This window comes from Arachis ipaensis, chromosome B4, assembly GCF_059453495.1.
Source record: "Arachis ipaensis isolate K30076 ecotype BB chromosome B4, ASM5945349v1, whole genome shotgun sequence".
Lineage (NCBI taxonomy): Eukaryota > Viridiplantae > Streptophyta > Magnoliopsida > Fabales > Fabaceae > Arachis > Arachis ipaensis.
The window spans coordinates 119,782,320-119,792,269 of NC_142439.1; positions in this window are offsets into that span (position 1 = coordinate 119,782,320).

Consider the following 9,950-nt stretch of genomic DNA (forward strand, 5'->3'; position numbering starts at 1 on the left):
TTTCGAAAATTCTCCCTCTCCCATCTTATTCTGTTTATTTATTCATCTACTAACATCTCATCTCACATCTCAACCATCCTCACAGTTGTGTTTCTTCCATTACATTACATTCTTTATCTCCCCCTCTTTTCTTCCACTTACAAAGGGATCCCTATACTGTGGTATAAAGGATCTCTATTATTATTATTATTTTTCTGTGCCCTCTTCTTTGTCATATGAGCAGGAGCAAGGACAAGAACATTCTTGTTGAAGCAGATCCAGAACCTGAAAGGACCCTGAAAAGAAAATTAAGAGAAGCTAAATTACAACAATCCAGAGATAACCTTTCAGAAATTTTCGAACAGGAAGAGGAGATGGCAGCCGAAAATAATAATAATGTAAGGAAGATGCTTGGTGACTTTACTGCACCTAATTCCAATTTACATGGAAGAAGCATCTCCATTCCTGCCATTGGAGCAAACAATTTTGAGCTGAAACCTCAATTAGTTTCTCTGATGCAGCAGACTGCAAGTTTCATGGACTTCCATCTGAAGATCCTTTTCAGTTCTTAACTGAATTCTTGCAGATATGTGATACTGTTAAGACTAATGGAGTAAACCCTGAAGTCTACAGGCTCATGCTTTTCCCCTTTGCTGTAAGAGACAGAGCTAGATTATGGTTGGATTCTCAACCCAAAGACAGCTTGAACTCTTGGGATAAGCTAGTCACGGCTTTCTTAGCCAAGTACTTTCCTCCTCAAAATCTGAGCAAGCTTAGAGCTGATGTTCAAACCTTCAGATAGAAAGAAGGTGAATCCCTCTATGAAGCTTGGGAAAGATACAAACAATTGACCAAAAAGTGTCCCTCTGACATGCTTTCAGAATGGACCATCCTGGATATATTCTATGATGGTTTATCTGAGCTATCAAAGATGTCACTGGACACTTCTGCAGGTGGATCCATTCACCTAAGGAAAACGCCTGCAGAAGCTCAAGAACTCATTGACATGGTTGCTAATAACCAGTTCATGTACACTTCTGAAAGGAATTCTGTGAGTAATGGGACGCCTATGAAGAAGGGAGTTCTTGAAGTGGATACTCTGAATGCCATATTGGCTCAGAAAAAAATATTGACTCAGCAAGTCAATATGATTTCTCAGAGTCTGCATGGAATGCAAGCTGCATCCAACAGTACTCAAGAGGCATCTTCTGAAGAAGAAGCTTATGATCCTGAAAACCCTGCAATAGAAGAGGTAAATTATTTAGGTGAAACTTATGGAAACACCTATAACTCATCATGGAGAAATCATCCAAATTTCTCATGGAAGGATCAAAAGCCTCAACAAGGCTTTAGTAATGGTGGAAGAAACAGGTTTAGCAATAATAAACCTTTTCCATCATCCACTCAGCAACAGACAGAGAACTCTGAACAAAATACTTTTAATTTATCAAATCTAGTCTCTGATCTATCCAAGGCCACTGTAAGTTTTATGAATGAAACAAGGTCTTCCATAAGAAATCTGGAAGCACAAGTGGGCCAGCTGAGTAAAAGGATCACTGAAATCCCTCCCAGTACTCTCCCAAGCAATACAGAAGAGAACCCAAAAGGAGAGTGCAAGGCCATTGACATAAGCACCATGGTCGAACCTACAAGGGGAGTGGAGGACGTGAATCCCAAGGAGGAAGACCTCCTGGGACGTCCAGTGATCAATAAGGAGCTTCCCTCTGAGGAACCAAAGGACTTTGAGGCTCATCTAGAGACCATAGAGATTCCATTGAACCTCCTTATGCCCTTCATGAGCTCTGATGAGTATTCCTCTTCTGAAGAGAATGAGGATGTTACTGAAGAGCAAACTGCCAAGTTTCTTGGTGCAATCATGAAGCTGAATGCCAAATTATTTGGCATTGATACTTGGGAAGTTGAACCTCCCTTGTTCATCAATGAACTAAGTGATCTGGATCAACTGACATTGCCTCAGAAGAGACAGGATCCTGGAAAGTTCATAATACCTTGTACCATAGGCACCATGATCTTTAAGGCTCTGTGTGACCTTGGTTCAGGGATAAACCTCATGCCCCTCTCTGTAATAGAGAAACTGGGAATCTATGGGGTGCAAACTGCTAAAATCTCATTAGAGATGGCAGACAGTTCAAGAAAACAGGCTTATGGACAAGTAGAGGACGTGTTAGTAAAGGTTGAAGGCCTTTACATCCCTGCTGATTTCATAGTCCTGGATACTGGAAAGGAAGAGGATGAATCCATCATCCTAGGAAGACCTTTCCTGGCCACAGCAAGAGCTGTGATTGATGTTGACAGAGGTAAAATAGTCCTTCAATGGAATGAGGAATCCCTTGTGTTTAAAACTCAAGGATCTCCCTCTGCAACCATGGAGAGGAAGCAGAAAAAGCTTCTCTCAAAGCAGAGTCAACCAGAGCCCCCACAGTCAAACTCTAAGTTTGGTGTTGGGAGGCCACAACCAAACTCTAAGTTTGGTGTTGAACTCCCATATCCAAACTCTAAGTTTGGTGTTGGAGAGTCTCAACAAAGCTCTGCACATCTGTGAGGCTCCATGAGAGCCCACTGTCAAGCTATTGACATTAAAGAAGCGCTTGTTGGGAGGCAACCCAACTTTTATTTATCTAACTATATTTTTCTTAGTTATATGTCTTTGTAGGTTCATGATCATATGGAGTCACAAAATAAATATAAAAATTGAAAACGGAATCAAAAACAGCAGAAGAAAAATCACACCCTGGAGGAGCATCTGTCTGGCGTTCAGCACCAGAACAGAGCATGGTTTTGGCGCTGAACGCCAGAACAGGTATGGTTCTGGCGTTCAACGCCAGAAATGGCACACAGATGGGCGTTGAACGCCCAAAATGGCCACCAACCTGGCGCTGAACGCCCAGAGTTGTGTGTAAAGGCATTTTTACATGCCTAATGGGTGCAGGGATGTAAATCCTTGAACACCTCAGGATCTGTGGACCCCACAGGATCCACTCAGGATCTGTGGACCCCACAGGATTCCCACCTACCTCCACTCACTTATTCTCACCACTCTCTTTCACACAACCCCATAAACACTCTTCCCCAAAAATCCTTCACCAATCACCTCAAACTCTCTTCCCTATCACCTCTTCACCACTCACATCCATCCACTCTTCCCCATAAACCTACCTCATAAACTCCACCTACCTTCAAAAATTCAAAACCAATTTCCCACCCAAACCCACCCATATGGCCGAAACCTTTCCCCCCTCCCTTCCCTATATAAAGCCCTCCATTCTTCATCAAATTCACACAACACACCCCTCTATACCCTTCTTGGCCGAAACACTCCCCACTCTCCCTCTCCTCCATTTCTTCTTCTTCTTCATCTATTCTTTCTTTTATTGCTCGAGGGCGAGCAAAATTCTAAGTTTGGTGTGGTAAAAGCATAAGCTTTTTGTTTTTCCATTACCATTGATGGCACCTAAGACCGGAGAATCCTCTAGAAAGGGGAAAGGGAAGATAAAAGCTTCCACATCCGAGTCATGGGAGATGGAAAGGTTCATCTCCAAAGCCCATCAAGACCACTTCTATGATGTTGTAGCCAAGAAGAAGGTGATCCCTGAGGTCCCTTTCAAACTCAAAAGAAATGAGTATCCGGAGATCCGACATGAAATTCAAAGAAGAGGTTGGGAAGTTCTAACAAATCCCATCCAACAAGTCGGCATCCTAATGGTTCAAGAGTTCTATGCTAATGCATGGATCACCAAGAACCATGATCAAAGTAAGAACCCGGATCCAAAGAACTATGTTACAATGGTTCGGGGGAAATACTTAGATTTTAGTCCGGAGAATGTGAGGTTGGCGTTTAACTTGCCCATGATGCAAGGAGATGAACGCCCCTACACTAGAAGGGTCAACTTTAATCAAAGGTTGGACCAAGTCCTTATGGACATATGCGTGGAAGGAGCTCAATGGAAGATTGACTCCAAAGGCAAGCCGGTTCAACTAAGAAGATTGGACCTCAAGCCTGTAGCTAGAGGATGGTTGGAGTTCATTCAATGCTCAATCATTCCCACGAGCAACCGGTCTGAAGTTACTATAGACCGGGCCATCATGATCCATAGCATCATGATTGGAGAAGAGGTGGAAGTTCATGAGATTATACCTCAAGAACTCTACAAGGTGGCTGACAAGTCCTCCACCATGGCAAGGTTAGCCTTTCCTCACCTCATTTGCCACCTATGCAATTCGGCTGGGATTGACATAGAGGGAGATATCCTCATCAAAGAGGACAATCCCATCACTAAGAAGAGGATGGAGCAAGCAAGAGAGCCCATTCATGGAGCTCAAGAGGCGCAAGAAGCTCATTACCATGAGATTCCGGAGATGCCTCAAATGCACTTTCCTCCACAAAACTATTGGGAGCAAATCAACACCTCCCTAGGAGAATTGAATTCCAATATGGGACAACTAAGGGTGGAACATCAAGAGCACTCCATCATGCTCCATGAAATAAGAGAAGATCAAAAAGCAATGAGGGAGGAGCAACAAAGACAAGGAAGAGACATAGAAGAGCTCAAGGACATCATTGGTTCCTCAAGAAGGAAATGCCACCATCACTAAGGTGGATTCATTCCTTGTTCTTGTTTCTTCTGTTTTTCGTTTTCTATGTTATGTGCTTATCTATGTTTGTATCTTCATTACATGATCATTAGTAGTTAGTAACTTTATTTTAAAGTTATGAATGTCCTATGAATCCATCACCTCTCTTAAATGAAAAATGTTTTAATTCAAAAGAACAAGAAGTACATGAGTTTTGAATTTATCCTTGAACTTAGTTTAATTATATTGATGTGGTGACAATGCTTCTTGTTTTTTGAATGAATGCTTGAACAGTGCATATGTCTTTTGAAGTTGTTGTTTAAGAATATTAAATATGTTGGCTCTTGAAAGAATGATGACTAGGAGACATGTTATTTGATAATCTGAAAAATCATAAAAATGATTCTTGAAGCAAGAAAAAGCAGCAAAGAACAAAGCTTGCAGAAAAAAAAATAGGCGAAAAAAAAATAGAAAGAAAAGGAAAAAGCAAGCAGAAAAAGCCAATAACCCTTAAAACCAAAAGGCAAGGGCAAATAAAAAGGATCCCAAGGCTTTGAGCATCAGTGGATAGGAGGGCCTAACGGAATAAAATCCTGGTCTAAGCGGCTAAACCAAGCTGTCCCTAACCATGTGCTTGTGGGGTGTAGGTGTCAAGTGAAAACTTGAGACTGAGCGGTTAAAGTCAAGGTCCAAAGCAAAAGAAGAGTGTGCTTAAGAACCCTGGACACCTCTAATTGGGGACTTTAGCAAAGCTGAGTCACAATCTGAAAAGGTTCACCCAATTATATGTCTGTGGCATTTATGTATCTGGTGGTAATACTGGAAAACAAAGTGCTTAGGGCCACGGCCAAGACTCATAAAGAAGCTGTGTTCAAGAATCATCATACTGAACTAGGAGAGTCAATAACACTATTCGAAATCTGAAGTTCCTATAGATGCCAATCATTCTGAACCTCAATGGATAAAGTGAGATGCCAAAACTATTCAAGAGGCAAAAAGCTATAAGTCCCGCTCATATGATTGAAGCTCTGTTTCATTGATAGTTTGGAATTTGTAGTATATTCTCTTCTTTTTTATCCTATTTGATTTTCAGTTGCTTGGGGACAAGCAACAATTTAAGTTTGGTGTTGTAATGAGCGGATAATTTATACGCTTTTTGACATTGTTTTTAGTATGTTTTTAGTAGGATCTAGTTACTTTTAGGGATGTTTTCATTAGTTTTTATGTTAAATTCACATTTCTGGACTTTACTATGAGTTTGTGTGTTTTTCTGTGATTTCAGGTATTTTCTGGCTGAAATTGAGGGACTTGAGCAGAAATCAGATTCAGAGGTTGAAGAAGGACTGCTGATGCTGTTGGATTCTGACCTCCCTGCACTCAAAGTAGATTTTCTGGAGCTACAGAACTCGAAATGGCGCGCTTCCAATTGCGTTAGAAAGTATACATCTAGGGCTTTCCATCAATATATAATAGTCCATACTTTGGCCAATAATAGATGACATAAACTGGCGTTCAACGCAAGCTCTCTACCCAAATCTGGCGTCCAGCGCCAGAAAAGGATCCAAAACCAGAGTTCAGCGCCAGAAATGGATCAAAACCTGGCGTTCAACTCCACAAATGGCCTCTGCACGTGGAAAGCTAAAGCTCAGCCCAAACACACACCAAGTGGGCCCCGGAAGTGGATTTATGCATCAATTACTTACTCATGTAAACCCTAGTAGCTAGTTTATTATAAATAGGACCTTTTACTAGTCTTTTTGACCATCCTGGATTGTATTTTGATCCTGTGATCTCGTTTTGGGGGCTGGCCATCTCGGCCATGCCTGGACCTTTAACTTATGTATTTTTAACGGTAGAGTTTCTACACTCCATAGATTAAGGTGTGGAGCTCTGCTGTTCCTCAAAGATTAATGCAAAGTACTACTGTTTTCTATTCAATTCATCTTATTTCGCTTCTAAGATATTCATTCGTACTTCAATCTGAATGTGATGAACGTGACAATCATCATCATTCCCTATGAGCGCGTGCCTGACAACCACTTCCGTTCTACCTTAGACTGAATGAGTATCTCTTAGATCTCTTAATCAGAATCTTCGTGGCGTAAGCTAGAATGATGGCGGCATTCAAGAGAATCCGGAAAGTCTAAACCTTGTCTGTGGTATTCCGAGTAGGATTCAATGATTGGATGACTGTGACGAGCTCCAAACTCGCGATTGCAGGGCGTTAGTGACAGACGCAAAAGGATAGTAAATCCTATTCCAGCATGATCGAGAACTGACAGATGAATAGCCGTGCCGTGACAGGGTGCGTTGGCCATTTTCACTGAGAGGATAAGATGAAGCCATTGACAAAGGTGATGCCTCCAGACGATTAGCCGTGCCGTGACAGGGCATTGGATCATTTTCCCGAGAGATGACCGAAAGTAGCCGTTGACAATGGTGATGTATCACATAAAGCCAGCCATGGAAAAGAGTAAGACTGATTGGATGAAGATAGCAGGAAAGCAGACGTTCAGAGGAACGAAAAGCATCTCTATTCGCTTATCTGAAATTTCTACCAATGATTTACATAAGTGACCATAGCTTGCTTCATACCAACAATCTCCGTGGGATTCGACCCTTACTCACGTAAGGTATTACTTGGATGACCCAGTGCACTTGCTGGTTAGTTGTGCGAAGTTGTGAACCATGGTATTGGCATCATGTTTTTGGTGCCATTACCAGGGAAAGAAAGAGCGATGAATTTTACATAATTAAAGTGTAATCATGATTACGCATACCAAGTTGCTCACGTTACCGGGGATTGCTCGAGCCTGGACATCACAATTTCTGCGCACCAACGTGATCTGTAAGTAGCGTAGAAACATGAAAAATGTAACGAAAATCAAATTGAAATTGTAAAAACCTCGAAGTAACGTGAATAAGTAGAGGAAGAAGAAGAAGAAATAGAATATACCAAAAGCATAAAAAGAGTTAGAGAGCAGTGTGTCATGAATCCTGTGAAGTGAAACATGATTCTCTTCGACCTTTTAGAAGCTCCATTAGAGGAGTCTTCGGAAACTGGAGGTCGAAGACGAACGGCAACGCAGATCTTCTCCATTTTTGCTGCTTCCGCTTCGATCTTAATATCATTTTATCTCTTTTTTATTTTTTCTTTTTCTTTGAGGTTTTCAACCGAATGCAAACAAACCCAAATCACAAGACAAAACTCAGTAACAGAAAATAGAAAATGGACAAAAAAAATTGCAATAACAGAAATTGACAGAGATATTGCACAAACAGAGGGCTAGGTTAGAACACAATTGATGTTTCTGGACCAAGAATAGGGATTGAAACAGAATAGTGGTTGAATCAGGATAAAGTCGAACAAAAGACAGAAGATAAAGGTATGAAATTGGAGCAAAATTAGTAGAACAACAACCAAATAAATTAAATTGGGACAAATGGATGAAATTAGAACAACATGGCAAGGGGAAGAACGAACCAGTGAGAAGGGAGAGGGTGATCGAGTAGCGCACAATAAGGCAAGGGGGAAGGACAACGAAGACAACGACCACAACACCAAGACGAATGGGCAGCCACGCGACTTCACGACGACACGGATGAGCACGGCGGAGGGAAGAACGATGGTTTCGCGCCCTTCCAGTTTCCTTTTGCACGTGGGAGCTAAACGGCGGAGAAGCAAATCGGTGACGGGGAAGGACGTAGCAGCTGAAGGGGAGCTACATGCCGGCAAGGATTGTTGAGTGAGATTCACACCTTTGCTCCCTTTGGGTTCACACGAAACGAGAAGACTGGCTCCCGAATGTTGAAGGCGAGGATTTTTTATTCAGATCGATTTTTGTTGCTGTTGGAATACCAAATAGGCTCTATTTTGACCGATTTACAACAGAGCTTAAAAATGCTAATTGAACCGCTGGTATCCCACCAATTCACAGTGGTTCAAAAAATGGCTGGCAATTTTCGGCCAGCCTTAACTTCGCAGGTTGAGTTCGGAGCTTGATATTATGAACCTTAGCTTTCTTCGTACGTAAGTAATCCTTTTTTCTGAGCGTTGCGCTTTTATTTTCACGATTTTGCTTTACCTATTCTTCAAGGCTCCTAGTATACTACATCCTTTCATAGAGGTCGTAATACCACACCACCTCTGTTTTACGACTTAAGTGTAAAGCTCTGTGTGGTAGGGTGTTACAATATCCACACCAACAAATAATAAATTAAAAAAACAAGCATATTAGGCATGATAATGGAAGGAAGAAATTGGCAAAGATTGAATAGAAACACAAACCAAAAGGTGGAAAACGGAGTTGAGAAGGTAGGGTTTGGGAGAGAGAGAAAGAGAGCAATTTTCATCTAAGATTTAACCTGTTTAGAATTTGCTTCAGGGTTCGCCGTAGCTGAATCCTTCTTTGGTGGAGGTGCCGCTTTTAGTTTACCTGCAGTGAAGTTTAGTACTATCAAGGATATGCTCTTGGTTGGGAGAGAAAATGATCACTCTTTACCAAAATTCAGATTATGATAGCATCACTGGAAATGTTTTAAGATAGGAGATAAAATTATAAATTATTTAGTGGACAATTTCATTAAATTTATGTAACCTACTTCAACTCAACACCTTTATATGCAAGTATATCAAAATACCAGTTACATGAAAAAAGATTCTAGGAAAAATAATATACTTAAAATATTCACCTCAATCAAATCAAGTTTAAGTCTCCTGGCAGGATCCAATGCTTCAAACCTTGACATTATTGAATGATTCTTCTGTATATACTTATACATTAGAGAAGAAGTTCATAAGTCAAGAAAAAACTTTTTGTGAATTTTATATTGTCATAAATAGCAAACAAAGATGATCTATCAAGTAGATATATATTCAAATTAGTATGTCTCCATCCTTAGTAGATCTGTGGATATCTACCACCTAAGCATGAGTGCATGACTCTAAAACATATTGTCATTCATAAAGCAAAACAACAAAACTGCAAGCCCAACAATAATGAGCTAATGTAGCATAACCATTATGAAAAACAAATCAACATTCCTCAATTTAAGCAATTAAGAATTGTTCCACCATAGATAGCAAAACTAATAAAAGCAAAGTAATTCTAAACCGTTAAGATCTAAGACAATGACTTCGACAATAATCTCGAGTATAGAAAAATGCTTAAAAATATTTACTTGAATGGGAGCAGCAAAAGGTTAGAAAAACTCATGCTATTAGAAGTGCTCTGATGGTGTTGCACCCGGACACACCAGATTTCTGTCTACCTCTTTCGTTCATCTGTGCTTCACTTGCCAATCACAAAAATCTTCATATTCCTCTTCTTCTCACATTCTTTTATATTATGGAGTATTAATACGAAAAGAAAAATGAC